This window comes from Erpetoichthys calabaricus, chromosome 10, assembly GCF_900747795.2.
Source record: "Erpetoichthys calabaricus chromosome 10, fErpCal1.3, whole genome shotgun sequence".
NCBI lineage: Eukaryota > Metazoa > Chordata > Cladistia > Polypteriformes > Polypteridae > Erpetoichthys > Erpetoichthys calabaricus.
The window spans coordinates 59,397,636-59,421,692 of NC_041403.2; the positions used below are offsets into that span (position 1 = coordinate 59,397,636).

At 36.9% G+C, this 24,057-nt stretch overlaps 1 protein-coding gene and 1 pseudogene across 10 annotated transcripts in view; one reads left to right on the forward strand and one right to left on the reverse strand.

The window, feature by feature from the left end:
- The first annotated feature begins 1,181 nt into the window (after positions 1–1,181).
- The window catches only part of LOC114659079 (tenascin-N), a 145,159-nt gene continuing 122,283 nt past the window's right edge, over positions 1,182–24,057 (forward strand). For 9 of the 10 annotated variants that reach the window (XM_051933123.1, XM_051933124.1, XM_051933126.1 and 6 more), the window contains exon 1: positions 1,182–1,344. The gene's annotated coding sequence lies outside the window, so the exon portion shown is untranslated. The remainder of the gene's footprint in view (positions 1,345–24,057) is intronic. The other variant, XM_028811310.2, reaches the window with a different exon arrangement.
- Positions 6,282–7,076, reverse strand: LOC127529317 (general transcription factor II-I repeat domain-containing protein 2A-like; annotated as a pseudogene).

The window sequence follows — 24,057 nt, forward strand, 5'->3', positions numbered from 1 at the left end:
CACGGGTCTCCTAACTGCAAGGCTACAGTGCTACCCACTGCGCCACTGTGCCGCAACTGATAAACAGTTAATGTAAATAATTTATAGATTTTATTTATTCTGTTTGAGTACTTATTCTTTTTAAACATCCCAAGTTTCTTCTCTTCTCTTTCTTTAGTATATTATTGGCACTAGAGTGTGCAAAATGTGAATCCTGGCTTAGTCAATATCAGTGTGGAGTTTACATGTTCTCCCCATGTCAGATTTTCTTGGAGTACTCTACTCTCCACACCCTTGGACTTTTGAAGACTATTAATTGACTGTGTTTGAGTGAGTTTGTTCAGATGTAGACTGGTATTTCATCCAGGGGCAGATCCTGCCTAAGAACATATGTAACTCATGGCCTTGTAATAGAAAAATGTGTTCAGAAAATAGATGAACAGGCGGCATATTTTGCACTGTATGTACATAAGAAGCTTGACTGTCTTGGATTGGCACCCCATCCAGGACTGGTTACTTCAGTGTAGTTGCCATTCAGTACCCTGAATTGAAATAAGTAGTTCCAAAAAATGGAAGGACAGACGGACGAATAGATAAGGAGGTAAAAGAGGAGTATGTCATTATGCAAGTGCAGCAGGATAAAATTAGTGCCAATTTATTTGTCATGTCTTTAACAAATAATTCTAATTGTGAAGGATCACAATCAAAAATATTGCACTCCTAACATTCTTTTTTTACTATTCAATACTGAAATTATTTTTAACAAAGTTTGTTCTTTTGTATATTATCAAAGCACAATAATCATATACACAAAATCATCTTTTCAAATCATCTTTGGATTCTCATGTGTAATTCAATTTAGCAGAATGTTTTTGTTGTAACTACTTGAGGATATTCTTTTATTTCAATGTATGCTTTGTTTTTTTAACTATACCTATTCAATGTTTTAGGAAAATTAAGTTACTGCAGTGACATGTTCTGTCTTAGTCACGGGACAAAGGACAAATTCCAAGATAAAAAAAAGTTTTCATAAGTTATTAAGAAGAAGAAAATGCAGTCCTGAGATCTTAGTACTTGATTTGTTCCAGGGAGAAAGACAGGAATTTCTCATTATCTCGCCTTATTTTCATTCCTGCTCAAAAAACAGAGAGCCCTCCCAGAGCATCCATTGGCTCCTGCATTTAGAGGGAAGGAGATTTAAACCCTGAAGAGTGCTGGAGGAAAACAGAGAGGCTAACTGACACTTACTCTCAGCCACTGATCTTTGGCTCAGCAACAGGTGTTTAAAAAAGTTTGTTCTTAAAAGACAAAACAATTTACCCTTCCAGCTGCAAGACAATTATCTAATCATCAGGAATTATAAAGGTAAGAATGACATGCATTCTGTTTTTATTGTGTCTAACTGAATGTGAGGCAGGGAAAGGAAGAATCCAAACAACCCAGAAATAGAAACAATAAACACAATAAACAGTTATTACCAGCTTGTGGCAATATAAAATATTCTCTTCTCCTAAATGCGATTTTGTAATTTCTACTTTTTGATAGCCGTTATTTTCAAATGCAGACAAACATATGAATGCATGCATCCTGTTTAAATTGCTGCAAGTTGTGTCTGTTACTTGTGTTTTTCTTTTTTAATGTAAGATCATTTTCAGAGAATTAAAATTTGCTTGAAATATCAAAGAGATTTCGCTAAAGGTATCTATCTATCTATCTATCTATCTATCTATCTATCTATCTATCTATCTATCTATCTATCTATCTATCTATCTATCTAAAGAAATGCAATTTTAATATGCAATGTAAACAGTAGGTATTACATGTATATTTTCTTAATCTCATAAAATATTTAGTGTATTTTGTTGCTCGGGAAGCCAATGATTTCTTATGATCTGTTGCAAATAAATTATTGTATTTTCATGGGTAAAAACTTTGCAGATAAAACATACAAGTTGTAAATGCTTTCATATAATGTACAACAACTTGTATTAATACAAAATAAAACATCTATCTATCTATCTATCTATCTATCTATCTATCTATCTATCTATCTATCTATCTATCTATCTATCTATCTATCTATCTATCTATCTATCTATCTATCTATCTATCTATCTATCTATCTATCTATCTATCTATCATCAAGGTAGCCCCCTCATTTTAATTTTTTATTTCATTGAAACAAAAGCATCTGTATGCAATTTAACTATCTAAAAGTCATTCCCCAGTATAAATGTTTTCTTTGTTCAACAATCCTTTAGTCTAACTTGTACAACTGCTATTTGTAAGTGCAATTTAAGCAAAAAATAACCGTTATATACTCTAAAATTGATCAAGGGCAGCAGCCCTTTTTAACAAATAAGAAGAAGAGGAGTGTTACTGTAAGTACTTCACTTATGTAAGTAATAACAGCAATGCAGAACAGCACTGTTTTATTTTCCAATACCATAACTAAATAAAAATTCACTGACAAGACTTTACATTGAACTTATTTGAACTTTTGCCTGCTTTAACTGAATTTTGTATCTGTAAATTGTGAATCCTCTTAAGTGCATTCTGTGAACAAAATCTAAATCTTAAAGTATAATGTAACAAAATAGGTTTAAAAGTTATAATTATATCTTTAAAAATTTTAAAGCAAATGGTCTGAGAATGTAAGAGTTTCTTTAATACTGCAATACTGCTTTGTAATTATGCTATTTGAATATCTTAAATTTCATACCATCAGCAGCCAGAACTTACCACATATAATTACTCAATTTTTGACCTCGTGTAAAGAACTTTTTCCCTAAGACACTACAATGTGCTGTGAACAAAGTAGGCACAGATGTGAATGAATGATCGAGGTTAAGCACCAAAGTGCTTCATTGTGAATATCTGGCCATATCAGGTTAGAAATACTTCTCAGGGGATTAAGTGAGTATCAGCTTTTGGCATCTAGGCCACAGCATTCTCCAGGGCTCAGGATCAAATCCAGCAGTAGAGAAGGCAGTGTTCAGACAGAAGGCTTTTTTTTCCTGTTGTTTTGACTATTTACTGTTTATGCAATGCCAGTAACCATTAAAGGAAATGTAAGAATACCATAAATAGCACGGAAGACAGGGTCATAAACTCCAAATTACCAATTGTAGAATCATTTTATGTATATTTTTAAACATAGAAACCGGTCAGAACAACTGCTTTCTGCATAATTTAGAAAGAATAAATGCATATTAGTGTTGTACATCATCCACCCATTCATCCTTTATTGATCCCTCTGGATTGATTTTACATTACACAATACAAATCCTAATAGCACAAGTTGATCTGTTTGTGTAATGCCTCATGATTGAGCGTACTTTGGGCTGAACCTACACAAACTTTACTTTGCCTTTTTTAAGGCTACATTTTAAGGTCTCTAGGAAAGTCTAAGGAAATATATAAAACCTATAATTTTGAAAAGAACATTTTAATGTGATATCTTCCCTGATTTGTTCAGCTTTTTCACCACTAAAATATCTATATATATTTAAAAAAAAAATAAATTGCATACTACCTGATTTTCTTTTACAGAACTAGTGGTAATATTGTGATTATGTTATATTAGGTATACATGTATTGTGTACATTTAAATACAATTTATCAATATAATAGATTAAGCTTCATTTGCAAGATTTCAAATAGGAATGCTTGCTGTCCTTCTTTCTTCTTCTTGTTTCTTTATTTGACATCCAGTAATTCTTCTGTTTTTGTGCCTTCGTTTCTCTAACAAAGACACCATAAATGCAGGGGAGTACCTTCCACATCATCTAGTGATTCTATTCTAAATCTCTCCATTAGATGGCTTTGCAGTCACAGGGTCTCTTGTTGTGTGGTAAATAAGAAGTTCCCCTGTCAGCGTTTTCCTTTCACCCCTGGGCAGCCTCTAAAGAACTGAGGGCTCATCACTGGAATTCCAGTGTCTTCAGACATTAAAAAGCTCAGTCCGTATTCAAAGAGTGACCGTGTCAGTCACCCAGAGCTACAATGCAGAACACCTATTGAGCTAGCCGCAGAGAAATCTTTCTTGCCCATTGAATAGAAAGGTTTCCCAGAGTTCATACGAAAGTGTCTTCTTGCATTTTTGTTTGTTTTACTCATTTTTCCAAAAACAAATTGTACGTTATTTTTTACACCTTCACAGTTTTATTAGTTTGGACAAATAAAGCTGTATAAACATAGTCTAAGGCGAATATAAGTTAGCTGCTTTCATTTGTTACACTCTGACACGGTACCTTCATCAAAGACTACTAGATGTGTTGAAATTTAAAAAAAAAAAAAGAACAAAAAATACAGTATTCAGTTAAAATGCCACACTACATATTGCCAATTCCATGGTAAAAAAAAACAGTGCTTCAGGCCAACGTGGAGCAGTGCCAGCCCGAAGATCATGCAACTCATAATCACTTCTCTATAATTTATGCTATGATTTTCAAACAGATGCACTTTGTACAATTTCTAGTATATTATGATGCTCTCCTGATGAGGAGTATCTTGCTGCAAAATAACAGGAATTTCATTCAAATTTTTTGGAAACCCAGGGGGAAAAACCCAAATTTATGAATGTATTCAGTGCTCCTTACAGATTATAAAATTGAGCAAATTCAAAACAAATAATTTGTTGTTTGGATTTGCGGTTTGCCAGTTTCTACCTTTGCATCAAACAAATGGGCTGTTTAGTCAACCTCCTTTACTTTGTGTTACTCATCATTTTCACCACTGCGCTATACTTACCTTATTTCCAGTCAATTGAAATATCACAACCAAGGTCATTTGGCATCGTGCCTGGTGTTGGCGCTTAGCTTGCATCTGATGGATGGGTTCAGAGAATGGAGGAACAGCTGGATGGCTACTTGGTTTGGCAAGATCTAATACTTACAGAGCTCTTGCTCCTTTTAAATGAAATTCTCTGCTTAAAAAATAAGTAACTTGTATAATGTTTTCATTTTTACAATACATATCTGAACAACTATGATATCATAAGGAAAAACAATTTTTTAGTGAGATATATTTCGAGTTTTGTGTACGTGTATCATGTTAGTAACAATATAAGGAGAAATTGTTGATGACTAGAAAGTGTGAAAAGAAACAACAACACATATAAAATGTGGAAGAAACATCTCTTTTGTCCACTACTTAGAACTGATAATAAACAAGAAGAACAAAAATGGTGGGAGGAAAGGTCTATACTAAAGGAGTAGATGAAAAGTGAAAACAAAGATGTGTAAGCAAAGGCTGCAGTAATGGTTATGTCAGATTCGGCATGTATATATAGTTCTCTGCATTATTTCAGCATTTTTTCATAGATTTGTTTAGAAGATATCCATTTTGTCTCTTTCTCCATTGTTGTCACATATGCTTATTGTTAGGCGGATTGGTGATGTTAAAACTGACCCCAGTGGTTTGTTCTGTGTGAGTCTGTTCACCCTGTGATGTTCTGGCACCCTGTCCAGGGACTGTTCCTGTCTTGCACCCGATACTTGCTTGGGGTGGGCTCGGCCTCCACCTGACCCTTCTCCTGATAAGTGAGTTTCAAGGATGGATTAATGCAGGGGTTGGCAACTATTTTTTATGAGGGGCCACATGAGAAAAACAGCTTGTTGAGAAGGGCCTTAGGCCAAACACATTCTGTCAACTGTTACATTATGGTAAATATGTTCTATTTCTTTTTCTCACCATAATAAAATTAATATAAACCACATATTCACAGGTTTTGTTTGAATCATTGAACCATGGAACATACGCACACTATAGCATGTCTTTAAACACAATCTATAATTGTGTAAACCAAAAAAACTAAATAAGAAATACATTTTACTGCTTTGACGACTGATAAAGTATTTTACTGTATGTCTGTACCTATGACAACTTAGTGGGAAAAATTAAGGCTTTGTTCAGCTTCACCCTAATGCACTAAAGTCAGATAGACAGATGGTGATCACTGAGAGAAGATCTGTACCTGGATTTGTTGAATTTGTTTACTGAGGACATGTGTTCACATGTGTATGTTGATCCAAAGAGAACATGCATTTTCTGAGCTAGTCTTCTCAAGTGTGGGAAATTCTCCTTTTTGAGAGAATTGTAGAATGTCAGTAATTGCGCTGACTTGAAGTGACCTGCCAACAATGTATCAGACTTTAAGTCTATAATTTCAAGTTGTACCTAACTGGGGGGCACTGTCCACATCACATGTAAAAGATGGTGAGCATCTCAGTTTCCACTGCTTTGAAGTCTTCAAATTGCCTGGAAAACCCACCATGCAGTGTCCGGAAGATGGCTGCTTATCAGTTAAACTGATCAGTAGATAGATTCCTCCCTCTCAGTGTGGGAAGATGTGTCAATGTGTTCCTCTCTATTTGTTCAGGGAGAAGCAGCAGTTTCCTCCTGAAGGCCTGTGTATATCATGTGCAAAAAGACTTTTGCCTTGTAATTTTGTATTCAGTTCATTTGTATGTGCAGTCACATCAACAGCAAATGCTAATTCTGATAGCCACTCAGTGCGGCTTAGTTCAGGGATGGGTTTTCCTTTCATTTGACAAAACTCCTAAATTTCTGATTTCTGATCTCATACCTGTATGAGTACTTTGCCCAAGCTTAGCCAGCTGGCAGCTGTGTGGTAGCCCAGATCAGTATGATCAGTCTCCATGCTCCTCCAACAACGTAAGAAACTGTCTGTAATTTAATGTCCTAGCCCTGATGAAATTTATAGTATTTATTACAACATCAACCACATAATTAATTTTCAGCATTGATTTACATAGCACTGCTTGGTGAATAATACAATGTAAAAATAGGAGTTTTTGGGATGGGTTAATCTTAGCCACTTTTTCCTGCATCCTTTTTAAAAATCCTACAATTTTACCTTTCACATTAAGAGAACCACTAGGTGTCTCACCAACTAATTTTTCCCACTGGAGTCCTAAGTTGTACATGCATGTACTGAGTTCAGTAAATAAATCCTTACTGTTGTTGTCCCTTTTGCTGACTACATAGAACCCTGCAGTTCCTCTGTCATTTCATAGTCTTTCCTTATTCCTTTCACAAAAATCAGAAGCTGTGTTGTGCCATGAACATCACAGCTCTCATCCAAGCCAAGGAGAAAAAGTCGAGATTTTCCACCATGTGTTTCAGCTGTAGTACTAGATTCTCCGTAGTTTCCTCAGTCCACCTTGTAACTGTTCACAGTGAGAGGGACAGATGTTCATACACATCCTCCTTCTCTGGGCAGAGGATTGCCGCTGACTCCAATAAGCACTATTTAACAAATTCTCCTTCAGAAAATAGTTTGCTTCTTTTTATAGTTTTGTGAGCGAATATATGGTTGTTTTTTTCACGTTCCTTCCTTTGCTGCATGAAGCGTTATAAAAAGACTTGGCTGTTTTTGCAGTTTAGATAATTCCTCTGCATTTTTTACCTTCTGCTCTTCAGATAAATTTCTGTATTTTCGGTGTGCTTGGTCTTGAAGTGTTTACTGAAGTTGTAGTCTTTAAATGCAGCAATGTACTATTTCCACACCAAATAGATAACTTTACCACTAACGTCTGTGAAAAAATATGTAGGAGTCAAGGATTTGTTGAATTTCATTTTTTACTGCTCATTTTTCTTGTTTCTTTGCACAAAATGCAGATGGGACACAGATTAACAAAAGGGGTCGTCTTCCTTTATTGAATATAACATGAACAATCTCTGTATCACCCCTTTCTCTGATGCAATCTCTCAAAGTTTCCCTCTTTTATATCCTGTCCTCTCTGATACCGATCTCCTGCAATTTCCCATACATATCAACTTTGATCTATGCGGTCACATCTAGCTGTGATGAAGAGTGACACACCCAGGCAAGTACTTGTCGTCCTGTCCGTACCATCCACAGGACACACAGAACCAGACCATAGGCTGCATTTGCCCCATGGGCCCAGGTCTGGATTAATGGACAAATGGATGAATGGAAGCGTGTTCTTCTTGGCAGTCATGGTGGAACGCTTTATGTGTTGTCTAAATACATTGTGAATGCGGCAACTCATTATATAATGCATGTCATCTTACAAAAGGACTGAGCTGTAGCTTGTGTGAGCAAGAAAATTAAAAAAGGAAACACTTTTGACTGCATTTCTAAAATGAGTTTTTTTGACTTTAATCATTTTTGACTTGGAGTTTTGGTTTCACTCCATTATAGTTTAAACACTGTGCTGACTATTGCCTACTTTCTCAGTTTTGATTTAAGTCTACTGTCTTGTCTACCAGTAAAACAACTGTTCACCAAATATTTGATGTTTTAATAACAGATACATTCTCTGCTCATAGGTTCTCTGCTGAATGCAGCATGGCTAAAGGGGTTTTAAAATGAAATAAAAATGGTTTTGAGGTGCACTTACAAAAAAACTCATTCATCAAATGAGACACTTGGAGAGATTTGTGTCAAGTACTGCCTGTGGACATGTCTATTGACATGCTTATTGCCAGCTTCTCTCTTGCCATTTCCTGAAAGTAATAAATAAACTGGTGCCTTATAAAATCATCTGAGCCTGTTCTAGTATATTACGTCTAAGATTTAGGCATGCTTAATTTTCTCATCTTTTGAGTCTTTCACATTTTTTTAATAATAATAATATTCTGTCCTATGTTTCCCGAGCTCCTTTATAACATTGTGTCTTTGTTGCTCTACTCATGTTTATATTGTTATGTATATGTTTAAACCAAAATCTCAATTTTTTAAACATTAATTGCCCGTTTTTCTTTAGCCACACTTCATCCATGTCTCCTTGTACTCCACCTGTCAGGCTCATGTCGGTGAATTCAATTTTTAACACTGTCATCTGCCATATTCATACATTTACTGTTTAGGCAAAGTCCTCACAAGTCATGAATGGCATGCCATTCAATTAAAAGCGTATCTATGAATACTGCAAAGGAGATAACTCTGTAAGAAAAGAATCACTAAAAAGCAAGTCCTTGTCTTTGAACAGCTCCTGTTGTGGGTATAAATTCTCAAATCAGTTCGTTTTATATGCTGGATTCCATTTTTCCTTTGGTTTATTTTGCCTAATGGTTCATTACCTTACCTTCTATAAAGAGTGAAGTCAGTGATGTGAAGTCTTGAAGTCTAATTTAATGAAAGCCAATTGAAACACTAGAGCCTAGTTCTAATGCAATGGATTGTAAGTACAAGGTTCCTAGATCAACACTCAATAATAACAATAATCACAAAATGATCCTGAGTAAGAAAAACTTTCTGATGTTTGTGTGAAATTTACCTCTAGTCACAAGCAGACACAAAGGAGGAGTGAACAGAAGGAGTTGTTAAATTCAATGCAATCACAAAATGATAGGGAAATCCCACATAGTAATGTAATGCCAATAACAACAACTCTCTGTATTAGTGGACATTCAGATAAATTGACTCCTCATACTACATTCAAACCATACCAGCAGGGAGCAGCTGTTTATATTTCACTATCAAGTTAACTTCACTAAGAACCTGCTAATCACTTGTCAAGTTACCAATACACAGTTCCCTCTCACTGTCACTGCGAGTAACATCAGATAACATTCTCAAACCTGTTTAATCTAATTCAAGCTCATTGGGCTTCACGCAGAGAACCATAGATATGTGGAATAAGGAGGGTACTACTTTGTCAAATTTCAACTGGAGAAATTAAGGAAATAGAATTGACAGACTTTATTGACCAGAGTAGCCTGTTCTTGTCAAATTTGCTCCGAGATTCTATTATTTATTACCAATGTTATGTGCATTGCCTAGCTGGATGCAGATGCCAATTGCAGAAATTCTATAACTATAAAAAAGTTCAGTTAAGCAATTTAAAATGTCATCTAATACGTCAGAAAAAGTTACCCAAGTTCATAAAGAGATGATCTGAGTGTTTTAAACTGGGAAAACTTGAAACCAGCTTCCTTTTAAGTGATTCATCCTTCAACAACGAGAATACACAGTGGTCTTTGTGAAGACAGGACTCGTCCTGATTTGTGCTTTATAACTAAACACTGATACCTAAAGTGAGGGAATTCTCTCTCAATGAGAGTGTTTACATGCACACATATAACACAGGGATAAGGTGGGTAACCAGGTCAAAGCAGAAGCCTGATTTCTTAAAAACCTCCTGCAACCACAAGGGATCGCCAGAGAGCCCTAGACCACAGATCCAGTGAAACACCACACGTTATCAGGATCAAATAAAGGCTTTTTATTCTCTCCAAGCAGTTCTTGCCAATCCTTCTCTCCAGTGAGAGAATTTTGAATAACAGTGTATAATGCTTCCTCCTTCTCTCCTCCAGTTGAGTGTTGCCCACTGCCTCTGACTACGTAAGGCCATCTCCCAAGCACCCCTGTGAGTGTCCCTGCTGGGTTCCCATACGAGGAACCACTGCATCCTGGGGTATGGGGGATAGAACCACTCCTGACTCTCGGCTTCTGCTGGTCCCTCCATTAACTTTATTTATTTGTTCTGTCGGCCAATCCATCTGCGTCAATTGAACTGGTCTCCAGTCTGGGTAATGGCTTCTTCCCCATCTCATCTGGGATGCCCCTTCTGGCCCTTTACACCCTGTTTACATGAGTAAATCCACTTATTAAGCATCATCAATGGCTTTCATGAAACCGAAAGCAAGTATAGGGCCTCTGTCTCTCAAGATTATGCTGCTGAGCTTAGCACTATTATGTTTAGGTTATAAAGATATATTAAGAGATTTCTGAAATATTGAGATTATTTCAACCAGAAAAAGGGATAATGCAATTGTTCATGCATTTACATCAGGAAATTTATCTTTGTGGACCCTTCCACTGCCTTTAACCCATGGCTGTTGGATGCTTGTGTGAAGCAAACATATGTGCAGGCTAACAAAGTGCAACAGACAATGCGCACACTACAAATTCCTTAACTGCAACCTGGTTAAGGGTTTATCTGGCCACATAACTAAGTTACTCAGAAAGAAATCTATGTGTGTTATCGGTTTCTCAGAGGACATTATCCCGATATCACTAACTGGAATAAGGGTATGCTGCACATGACATTTATAAAAGTTTGATTCCTGTAAATAAATGGGTTATTAATGCACATGTAAATGCACTGAATGTAATGATTAGGAGTTACAAACAGAGCTAAAACGAGTTGAGGCCTCCAAAATAAGCCGCAAAAGCAGGCCAGGAACTTCAATAGACTGCCCAGATCAAGAACATCTCAACTCTACCAGCAGGCTAACTAGATATGTCCAAAATAGAGAAACAGGCTTGCAAGGCTCAAAATATATTTTAAAGTCTCAAAATATCCTAAAATGTCTTTCAAGGGAGAAAAACCACGAAAACCCTAGTGTGTAGAGACTCTCTGAAGTGAAGAATCTTTATTAAAGAAAATATTTATTTAAAATGCTCCAATGAGCAAAAAGTAGTTGCCCAAAAGGCAATCCAAAGTAAACTAGTCCCATGTACAATCCAAATGGAGGATCTAAAGACAAAAGCAGAAATAGTCACAAAAACAAGAAAATCCAAAATGAAAAGGTAATACTTACAGATTTCCAACAAACTGTCACTCGCTCAGAGTTACTGCTACTGAGATGTTTTCCATGGCTCAATAAATACCGAGGGTGAGGTCCCAGCGGCGGTGATGTCATGGTGGCCCCATCTCTTGGGGTTTCATCCACAAAGCAAAAGGCAACAAAAGAAAACAATACTTCATACACAGATACAGAACTAAACATAAACATAATATTAACAAAAATTATATAAAAACCTAAAAATGCTTTGGAATAAAAACAGAAAAATATAAAAACAACGTAAGCCAGGAAAAACCCTGCCAAAATATAACACTCAAAGGATGAAACCCTCACTAAATTGATGGGGACGGTATAGATTGTCTTTTCATTTGCACTCTAAAGTGAGAATCTGTACCAGCAACAGTGATGTCATGCTTGTGTTTTTAGAATAGCTATGTGGAGCTCTCTGAAAGCCACAACATTTTTGTACATAATGAGTGGCTCTGTTGTGGGAGACTGATTTTCTTCACTTGCTTTTTAACCTCTTATGGGGAAAGGGGGGCGGGAATTAGCAAGCAAAAGTTTCCTCCTTCTAAGGACAGCACCTACCACAGTCCTCAGAGCATGTATTCTAACCTTCAGTAATTAAAATAATTGCCTGTCAGACAACTGTCAAAGGCAGCCACAGATGGAGATGAAGAAAGTTTCTGGGCCTGATTGTTTAATTAAGTTTGAAAACTGCCCCATGCTGGAGGCAATGGGCAGTCAGTCTCATTAGTGGAGCAGGTATAACACTGAGAACTGCGGCTTAGATGGGAAACTGATCAAATAAGACCAAAGTTAATAAAAAAAAACTGCCATTGATGCGCTTTGAGGGCAAAGACATCAGATTTTCTCCAAGAGGATTGTTTTTCCACATTGAAAATGTTTAATCTTTTGAAAGTTACCATGGGAGTACACTGGATCTACCGATTGAACAGAACACCCATTATTTTTCCCCTTGTTTAAATTTTTTTCCTTTCTAAAGTCACCGTGCAATTACCAAATTGGCACTTACTATGTGCATATAGGCTGAATTTTCTTCTCTCAAATATAATATAAAGTTACAATCAGAAATATTCAACCCCCAAAGATTGTAAGGATTTACTAATGAAAGTTTTTTCAAAGAGCTAGATTTTGCTTTGGATAACTTCTTTATCAGTTGAGTTTTACAAAAACATCAACAAAGAAAATGTATGATGTAGTATTTGTGAGTAACAGGATATATTATTAATATAGCCATGTAACAATTATTCAATCCCTATATAATATTGCTGTTTTTAAAACCTTCTGCTAGTTTTTTTTGGCCTAATGTGGAGCTAAAACATAATTAAGCCCATTGGGAATTCAATAATGACCCTTAATTGGCTTCATCTGTGATGTATATATAAAGCCCATCCACGATGGTGTTGAAGGAGCTTTCATAAAAGCAGAGAGAGGAAATTATTTCATTGCACCTGAAGGGCATCGATATACAGTAAGAAGATCTCCCAAAAATTGAACATTCCATGAGGCACTACTGGGAGCATTATAAGGAAGTTTAAAACTTGTGGCACATCTGCAAATCTGCCTGGCTGAGGGAGAAAGTCTTAAACAACTAAGTCCGGACAACTATGAAAATAAGCCCTTGTTACTGCAAAACACCTACACTTTGACCCAATGAAGGCCGGGATAAGTGCTTCAGTGGTAACTACAAGACAAGCACTGAATAAGCAAGGACTTCATGGTCACACTCCACTCTTGTCCATAAAGAACTGCAAAGGTTGACTAGAATATGCCAGGAGAAAATTGGGAAACAGTTCTATGGACTGATGAAATTAAATTGGAACTGTTTGGAAACATGAATTACCAGTAGGCCTATGTCTGGTGTGAGAAAGGCTAGGCTTTTGACCAAAAAGAATACCATCCCCACAGTCAAGCATGGGTGGGTCACTGATGATGAGGGAACATTTTTCAGCTGCATCGTGGATTTCCAGAAATACCTTGCCATTTTAAAGAGGAATTTGATGCCTTCTGTTCAGAAATTGAATCTTGGTTATCGTTATCCAATAAGACAATGATCCCAAGAACACCTCCATGTTAACCAAAGCTTGGATGAGAAATAGACCCTTCTCAGTCCCCAGAGTTAAACCCCATTGAAAATCTTTGGTGGGATTTAAAGAAGGCAGTTGCAGCACGGAAGTCACCATACATCAAAGAGCTGGAGGCTTTTACACATGAAGAATGGGTAATGGTTCCAACAAAGAGGTGTAAGAAGCTTGTCAGCACTTACCAAGAATGGTTATTAGAAGTTATAAGCCTAAGGGATGCTGGAGCTTGGGGTTGACTAATAGTGCGCATGAACATTTATGAAAAGAGTTACATTTTTCATTTGAACTCAAACTTAAGTCAATTGTTGTTCTCAAAATAACTCAAAATGTGTCAATAAATATTTTTTGTTGTTTAATGAGGCTTTTTGTCATATTTTCATTAACCTCGATTCATATCACTATAATATCTTTCTGATTGCAACTGTAGATGCTAAAAGGAGTCTGTACAGTGACAGGCTTTTCTGTATGTACTAACCTCCCAGACATAAGTGTTTTATTTTAAGTTAATGTGTCTTAAATGATGATTTAAAAAATGTTTTATTTATTGTACCGAATCCACTGAATTAAAATGATGGGGAAAATGGTGTGTATAGGCAAAAAATAGCATTTGTTTTTAATCATATTAAAATATTAAAATAAAAATAAGGATCTATTTATGGAATAAGTTTTGTAGAACAACATGGGCATGTGTTCAGTTTCATTAAGTGTAGAGTTTGCACCTTATCTCCTGTGGACAATCAAGGGTTGTGCAGCCCCCTCACCCGAACTCAGACAGGCACAGAGACACAAGTCCAAGCACATGCTTTTATTCCCTTTCTTTTTAGCACACAAATCACCATCTCAGTCCCTTCTCTCTCTTTCTTCTTTTATCTTTCTTTCTCTTCTCTGCTGCCTCCACTCCTCTGTGCAAGATTTGTCCTCCTCCTCCCGACTCTGGCTCACCGAGTACTGCCTGCTGGACCCTTTTATAAGGCACCCGGACATGCTCCAGGTGCTCGTTGACGCATTTCTGGCAGCACTTGCAGGTGTGGTAGAAGAGCTGCCAAGAAGGGATCAGCAACTGCTGCAGCACCCCCTGGCAGCACCCACAAATCCCAATAGGGCTGTATCAAACTCCAATTCCCATGGAGTCCTGCGGGAGTCCAAGGCACCGTTGCAAACCAGAGGGGGTTGTCACCCAGCGCTCTGGGGGATGTAATGCTCTGTCCACGCTTCCTCTCCCGGTCCTTTCATCGTGGAGGCGTCCTGGCCGGGGAAGTGCCCCTGCCATCCGCCACACCTCATATTTTCATGGATATTCTTTCAGAGATGCATGTTTTACGTTAATCTGGTGTCTCTAAATATGCCTTACATATATGTTTCTGTGGTGTGTGTTTAAGGATGGATATATGTGTGAGTATACATTGTGTTGATCTGATGTCCCACCCATGATTGGTTCAGGCCTTACACATTGTCCTGCCAGGGCAGGCTTCTGCTCCTTGTGATGCTTTACTGGACAAATTGGGTAAAGAACGTATGGATCAATGCATGGACGGAGAATTCAGTGAAATATTTCTTTGCTCAAATACTAATCACCACTCTTAAACCAACCAACATAGCTTCCTTTAAAATTTTCTAAGAATTACCATTTATAACAGAAAATTTTCACTTCGGCATCAGTCCTGAAACTGCTGTATTGTACCATACCTTACCATGCCATACTACACCATACCAATTTTCTAAGCCCGTTTAATCCTGTGTACAGTTGAAAAGGACTGGAGTCAATCCCCCACTGTATTATATACATCAACAATTAGTATGAATTAATGACCTGATTGAGCTGATAATGACTTAATGGCTTTCAGTTTGAAATTATAAAACACATATTAACAAACTGGGTGCATTTGTTTCCTTTGCAAATGCATTTGTGTTACCCTTTTAGTGGCTCACAGGAGTTAATGTGTTTTAAAAGGTGTTCTACACATGCCATGTTCATATTTGTTGATGAATGGAGAAGCAAAGCAATTTTTGATATATTGGTTTAATAATTGTGGAGAGCAACAATCAGAATGGAATGGATTACATTCTAAAAATAGTGCTGATCTTATTCCTAATAGGTGTTGCTGCAAATGTGCCATGGATTTAAAAATTTGATTACTGCTTTTACAATAATCTGCATTGTAGCTCTGTGAATATTTATAATGAAAGTTAAAATAAATGATTGCCATCTCATTGTTTATCATTTATAAATTTGTATGGAGCAATGATTGTGACTGCTGAATCTACTGGCAGAATTTCAATCATTTCATTATTGTCAATGACATCTTCTCTTGAGCACTGCTGTCTCATTGTAAAGCAATCTTTCTGATAATGCCTGGCCATACAATATTCAGATACTGCCTGCAAAAAGACTCTCTGAATGTCATTTTACTTAAGGTTTATCTTATTTTGTAAAATACTTTATCCACCCATTTAATCACTGTTATCTAATCACTATCAAGAGGGCCAAAGACTGTCCCAGTAGCATCAGGCATAGGGCAGGGATCAACCCTGAACAAAGCACTACTTCAGTAAAATCTTTTTTTATGTGATCTTTTTGGTTTTTTGTTGAATGAAACTCACTAACATCTTTAAACATCAACAACAACAACAACAACATTTATTTATATAGCACATTTTCATACAAAAAGTAGCTCAAAGTGCTTTAACATGAGTTGCATTCCCTATTGTGAATTTCCCCTTGGGATTAATAAAGTATCTATCTATCTATCTATCTATCTATCTATCTATCTATCTATCTATCTATCTATCTATCTATCTATCTATCTATCTATCTATCTATCTATCTATCTATCTATCTATCTATCTATCTATTGATAGTGTGTTTCAAAGGGTCACACTTAGATAAGGCATCTTTACGTTTTCTGATGTTCACATAGATTATGTGCCTTGGATGAAATATGAAAGTGTAAAATTGAATAGTTATCAAATATTTCATTTACTGTTTTACCAAAAGGTCATTGCAATTTTTGACATTTCTTATGTGTAATTAGTTATCCAAAACTTCAGATGTATAGTATACTGCACTACCATTGTGTTTCAGACTCTGATTTGATAGATGAGAAGCTCACAATTGGCGCTAACACATAAACAGTAGTGACACCAATATTTATAATCCTGAGAAAATGAGTGGATGGATGTATGCATGGATGTTTAATTGAATTTTACTGGTACATTCTCATTTCTTATTGTGAAAAAGAAGTGTATTAAAAATAACCTGGCAAATGTAGCTTTATAATGCATACCATGCCATGTGATTCATCACTGACTGGGTGGAAGTCACCCAACCTTTAGTTTTTTCTCTGGCATCACTTAACATAATCTGATATCTACAGAGGGCAGTTTATCCTACTAAAATTCATATTTGTTCCTATGGTCTGTGTGGTGTGTTGCACCAAATACCATCTGCATCTGAAGTCATCTGGAGTGAGTTCAGTGCTCAAGGAGCAGTTAATGACTAGGGACTTTAGTTTAATTGACTCTGTGAAGCACATTTTCCTCATCATATATTACTCATCCTAATTTAAACTGCTCTCATTCTGCCATCTTTTCCATTAAATTCATATTTATTTATTTTTCTTTGGTTGAGAATCAAATTCCTACTGGGAAAGCATATCAAATGGATAAAATTCCAAAAAGACCTTGATTCTACAAAAGTAAGTGTTGCCATTCCTCAATATACACTGGACAAATTAAAAAATAATGAATGGTCTGTTATTCTGGTAATACAGAGGACCTGCAACAATATGCTCAGACTACCACAGTTTTTATTTTAACTTTCAAAGAATAAAATATGGCCTGAGATATAGATACTACACTACCGTACATCTGATTGTAACATGACTGCTTTCTCTATTCCATTAAGCATAAGAATCTTGAACATGCATACTTGAGTAACACATGAATATACAAAAATTGATCAAAAAGAACCAACTGAACATGGCTTCTAAAAACTACAAATTCACACATTCTGTCGTAGCCAGCCTTTGTAGAGAACTGGTACTGGTATATATTGACTAGGCAAGAATTAATGAATACATGAAAGCATGTTGTTCTCTAGAACTAGAAACTGAATGACACCACAGGACTTGGTTTTGTGTTTTTTTCTGTATTAATATTGACATGGTTCTAAAATAAGAAAAATACACTATAAACCACAAATGCCAGAAACTCAAAATTTACATTTCTTAGTACATTTGAGCTAAGCATACAACATCAGCACCAAGAACACACCTTTCACATTCAAAACTTTTTGATCACTCCTCCTACATAACAGATTATACATAACCTTATGGTTTCCTTGACATCTTAAAAATTTCTGTTAATCTTGACAGATCAGATTATTTCTAAATTGAAAAAGGTGAAGTTATTAAATAGTATAAAAGTTTCAATGAGAAAACCCCATTTATTATAGAGGATAACTGGTTGTGTCATTTGAGCACACTTTAGAGCAATGAGTCTGGCCCTTACCGAGGTCCGTTGAGGTGCTTCCATCCAGTTGCATAAACCAAATGGAAATGGCCTGGAGGTCCTGTTATAAGGATGACTTAATGACAAGCCATTTAGATGGAGCTGTGGCCGAAGTCAGGTTGGAGTCTCTGATCGTCAATGTAGTTGGCGAGTTCTGGAATGAGGAGGAAACAGACAGACACATTATCTGACAGGCAGATGCAGTAATCCTTTCTTGTCTATCCTTGAATTTAGCCTCTGTACTCTTCATCAAATGGTTACATTCATGACAATGTGTAAGTATGTTATAAAAAATGAATGTTAGTCTTTTATAACATTAAAAATGTCCAGTTATCTGCAGTTTAATAAAAGCTTACTGCTGTGTAATAAAATGCTGAAGATTCCGCAGCCCTGATTTGGAACCATTTTTGAATTTTCAAGTCAAAACCCAAATGCTGTTTCATACTCAAGATCTAAGCAGCAATTTAAATATGGTACGGCAAAAATTAAACCATTTTCTTTATCCTTTTTATTTTCAATTAATACTAATAACAGAGAATCATGACATATAGAGTTTCTATTTATTGTGTTACACATATACAGTTTCTGCAATCTGGTTTATTTTTTAACATTTTACAGATTCTCCTTGGCCTCTAAATATAACTGAAATAGTTTTAGGGGCTTTAGAGGTCAATGAATATGGTTATCACATTGATTTTTGAATCTGATGAACCATCACATTGGTTTTTGAATCTCTTTTAGAACTTGTGTTCATCATCAAAGTTTGTGAATACAACCAAATGTTTGTGTTTGTACTTTCAAAAATATCTGGTTTTGAACTCTATTCTGCTCCTCGACTAAGATTTATATTTAATGTTTAGGCTGTGGCTTGTTCACCATTTTTAGTTTCTGATATTCTCACTAGAATTCTCAATTTACTGTGTGTCCCAGGCTGTGTTACTAAATACTGTCTCATCTTGGCTAGTTATTTTTTTTAATCCATCTTCTCATTTCATTTCTATTCAAAATGACTGCTACTCTGAACTGTACACTAGTGGTGATCTATAATTTCAAAGTTGCAGAGTGTGAATATTTCATTAAGACCAACCAGTGTGTGATGGTGCTCATTATTACTTCTACTTTCTTGCCGCTCCAAGGATCAGGGTTTTATTTCTGGCCCAGTCATTGTTTGTGTTGAGGACATTCTTTCCATCTCCTTATGGGTTTTCACTTAGTATTCCACTTTCCTAACAAATCCAAAAATATTAATTGTGGGAAAATGACCATGTATAAGTGTAAGTGTGTGTATTTGACATCTTATGTACGTGCGCAGATGGCCTGGTGTAAGTGTCTGTATTTTTGTGTGTGAGTATGCTTTGAGATATGCAGCAGCTCCATTTGCAATTCGTCTCTGCCTGTGGCATTTGTTGCAGCTCCCTCTGATGCTATAATGGAAAAAACAGGTTCCCAAAGTTGATGGATGGGTTAGACCAAACCAAAATAAAGATAATATTAAGGTACAATGAAACAAATGAGCCCTGCCACATCACCAGTTTCACCCCAAATTATATTACAGCATGTGCAAAATGGAGCCAGAAAGTATTAGGTAATCGAGACACACCCAAGAAAGAAAAAGAGAGTCAATCCCAAACACTGAGGTTGCCCAAAATGACTACTTTATTAAATGAAGACTTGCAGGAATGTGGATATTAAATATTACTTGTTAAGTGTATCATTTTACTTCCGTGGTAAAAATAAAATGGTTTGGATGGTGTGAGTATCATTGAGGCCTTCAATTACATCATTTTACTCAAAGCCTTCCACACTGTATGACACCCTTTCTAGCAATTTAGTTTAATTTTAGGAAGTGCTGGATGCTTTTTTGGCAAGCCAGTTGGCACGTCCAAGACACTGTGGTTTGTATAAATGATAGGGATTCATCTCAGACAGGCCAACACTACTGTTCTGTTGAGAAGCATTTTATAAATGTGTTGAATTTCCACAAATAAGCAAACAGAAATATTAATTATTTTTTCAGATTTTTGGCATCCAGCTGCATTTTCAATCTTTCTACTTATCTTGTGTATTTGTAATTTTGGTATTCATTCCAAACATACTTTCCAACAGTACCTCATGCTGCATGTCCTCACTTTAAAATCTGATTAAAAGAAAGTGGCAGATGTGAAAACTACTAGATAGTTTAGAAACCTAAAATGATATACTATATCAATGCTGATAAAAAATATGCTTCAAACTGTGTGCAAGCAAATACTTCATATTTGCATTGAAATCCATGAAATGTATTTTTTACACCAATTGCATTCATTACAAGGCAAGGGAGAGACTTTCTTGTAAATTAATGAAGGTCTACAGGTCAGGGAGCATGCACTGGTACAGCGCATTGTCGCACCCACCACATGACGAAACAGCTTGGGATCCTGGTTTGCAACCCTCCAGGCAGACATGCAGTCCAGTCCCACCCTCTGGAAATGACCCTCCATCTGCCGCAGCCAGGTGTTACGTGTGTGTCCCCTTGGCCTGGTCCAGCCACTCGGGTCCTAAACAATGAAAATCCTGCAAGCCGGATCATCCTCGGGGAATCACATGGCCGCAGTGGCATAACTGATGCTCCCTCACAATGCAGGTAATGTGCCTTATTTGGGACTCTGTCAAACCAGCAGTACCCGAGGATTCTCTGAAGAGACACAGTACTGAAAGAGTCCAGTCTCCATGTCAGGTCACTGGATAACATCCTTGTCTCTCAGCCATATAGCAAGACAGGAAGCACCAGGACTCTAAAGACTTGGACATTCATCCAATGAAGGTCTACCTTATAAAGCAAATCTATCAATATATCTATCTATCCATTTTGTAAAATAACTTACCCAATTCAAAGCCATGGTTGGCCAGAGCTGATTTCAGCATCATCTAGTGCAGGGGAGTCCAACTCCAGTCCTGGATGGCTACAGTGGCTGCAGGCTTTCGTTGTAACCCTCTTCTTAATTAGTGACCAGTTTTTGCTGCTAATTAACTTCTTTTGCCTTAGTTTTAACCTATTAGTTGTTTCTTTTTCCTTAATTAGCAGGCAGACAATAATGAGACACAAAACGAGCCACCACATGATCAGCTAACCACAGTATCTGAAAATGAAGAAAGGTGAAGGTGTCAGGTTGATCTGCTCAGGTCATCAAAACATTTGAAAAAACAGAAAATCAACAGTTTTGGAAATATCTGCTGTGGCAGAATGATAGCAGCAACAAGCCATGGAATTAAATAACAGGGTTAATTGGCAGGATTGGCACTTCAGCCACTGTAAGATAACCTCACAATGTTGTGTGGTGCTGAGGTGTCACCCGCTGCACTCGGGTCACAATCCAGGTGGCTCGTCATGGGGTGGGTGCAGCAACGTGCTATTAGCACATGCTCCCAACCTCCCTCTGTCTTTAATTAACAGCAAGAATTGGTTTCTCATTAAGGAAATTCATTGGAGTTTGAAGCTGCAGTTTAGCTGGTTATTTCACATCTCATTTCTGTTTGGCTGCCATTTAATGAAAAAAAGAATTCAGAAGACTGAATCCTTAAAAACAGGACTGTTAAGAAGAAGGGAGAATAAGTTAATTGACAGTGAAAACCAGTCATTGATTAGGAAGAGGGTTAGAATGAAAACCAACAGTGACTGCGGCCTTCCAGAACTGGAGTCGGACACCCCATATCTAATGCAAGGCAGGAACCCAACCTGAACAAGGTCAGTCAGTTAGTCATCATCCAACCTGCTATATTCTAACACAGGGTCACGGGGGTCTGCTGGAGCCAATCCCAGCCAGCACAGGGCGCAAGACAGGAACAAACCCCAGGCAGGGCACCAGCCCAAAACAGGGCACACACACACCCACACTAGGGACAATTTAGAATCGCCAATGCACCTAACCTGCATGTCTTTGGACTGTGAGAGGAAACTGGAGCACCTGGAGGAAACCCACGCAGACACGGGAAGAACATGCAAACTCCACGCAGCGAGGTGCCCAGGAAGCGAATCCAGGTCTCCTTACTGCGAGCCAGCAGCACTACCACTGTGCCACCATCCCGCCCACCTGAACAAGGTGCCAGACCATATAAAAAAGCAAACTGTAGCAGTTAGAAATATGGAACAATTTTTAAGTCCATCATTTTTTATTCTGTTTTCATAGAATGCTTGAGCTTTCCACCAGCAATGGGTACACAAGCCTGGAACCAGTTCTGCATGATATGCTACTACATCATAGAGCCTACTCAAAGCTTATACACCCAGACTTACTCATTTTTTCCCAAATTAGCATTACCACTCAAGCTATCGGCTTGTCTTTGAACTACGAGAGGGAGGTAGAGCTGCTGGGAAAATAATTTCTACTTTCTAAGCCAACTCTGTTTATTACAAGGTCCGGGAGAGTCCGAGCCTATTCTGTCAGCACAAGGTATGGAGAACAAATCCCAAACTTGGCATCAGGCCATTGCAGGGCAGTAAGACACACTGTACTGGTTTAAAGCCATCAATTCTCCTAATGTACACGTCTTTTGAATGTGGGAGACACAAGGAAAATATGCAGCCTGACACATGGACGGCAAACAGGCTGGAAAGGTAAAGCAGAAGCAGCAATTGGTGAGACAACTTGTTGCCTAAGACTTTTAAATGCATTGCAGAATCCTTACGCTGATATTTAGACTGTACCTTAACAAAACAGACACTCTGGATATGAAAAACTCTAATTGTGTGAATTATTAAAAAATGATAGATGACTCACCTGACCCACACAATGTAGTCAGCCCTTAGGGACCTTTCAAGAGTCTAAAGCTGGGATAAGTTCCTTTGGTCCTGGAGGGTAATAGTGTTGTTTACTTTTCAGTCTACTTGAGCTTTTAATTAAGTTATTTGGCTTAATTTATGGGTAGAAGTGGATGCTTTCTATAAGCCCTAAAGTACTTTTGGATCTTTTCTATTAAGTGCAGATTTATAATAATCTTTGAAAAAATGTGTCCAATATGTCCAAAAATAATTTGAGCAATTAAGAGAGAATTAAAGCCAGAAATCCTACTCATCCTTAAAATCTTGATCTGTTTATCCTTGACAGAGAAAACAAAGAGGTTCTTTCTTCATACATTCAAGTCTGTATTGCATACAAAGAAATTTGGACAAATGTTATTTGGTTGCCATCTTTCAAAAGACACTGCAGTACATATGGATGATCAAACCGAAGGATTTAAAATAAAATGTAGCATTTGAATCAAAATAAACAGTAGTAAAAATAGCAAGATATTTTAACAAATAATACTGTAATGACAAAAGTAATAGATGTGTTTATGACTTAGGAAGCTGGTCAATGCATTGCAAAAAAAGTCATGATTGTTTTTTCAAGTAATTAGTAGTTTTAGCTTTTAATTCATAGTGTTTTAAACAAAGGAGAGAGCAGATATGAGCACCACAGTATTAACTTTAGCAATGTGTGTGTAAATATAAAAACAGCAAAGTTAAATAAATCTTTTATCCTTGCTGATTATGGTGCTGGGCAGTGGTTATGTGTTACAAGTTTGTCAGACATGCAAATAAGAAATTTTCCATTCTGTGAACATAAATCTGAATTTATGCATTTGACTATAGCATGGGTATATACTGGCACTCCAAATGCTGCAACTCCAGTAATCTGATTCTTTTTTGCTTACTCGTTTTATTTCAAGAAATAAACATTACAGCAGAGAAACACACATTTACACAAAATTTTAAAAAGTAACAGGAGCAGGAAATAACAATGAGTTGCTTTCCTGACCCACCTCTGATACTGATCAGAGCTGGGCTCGTACATGATGTAAGAAAAATGGATTGAGCGAATCACTCATGATCTTTATCTGCTGCTCATTCTTTCTTTTATAGTCCTGCAAGGAAATATACATTTCTACCCATACATTTTTCCGAATCAGCTTTGTTCAT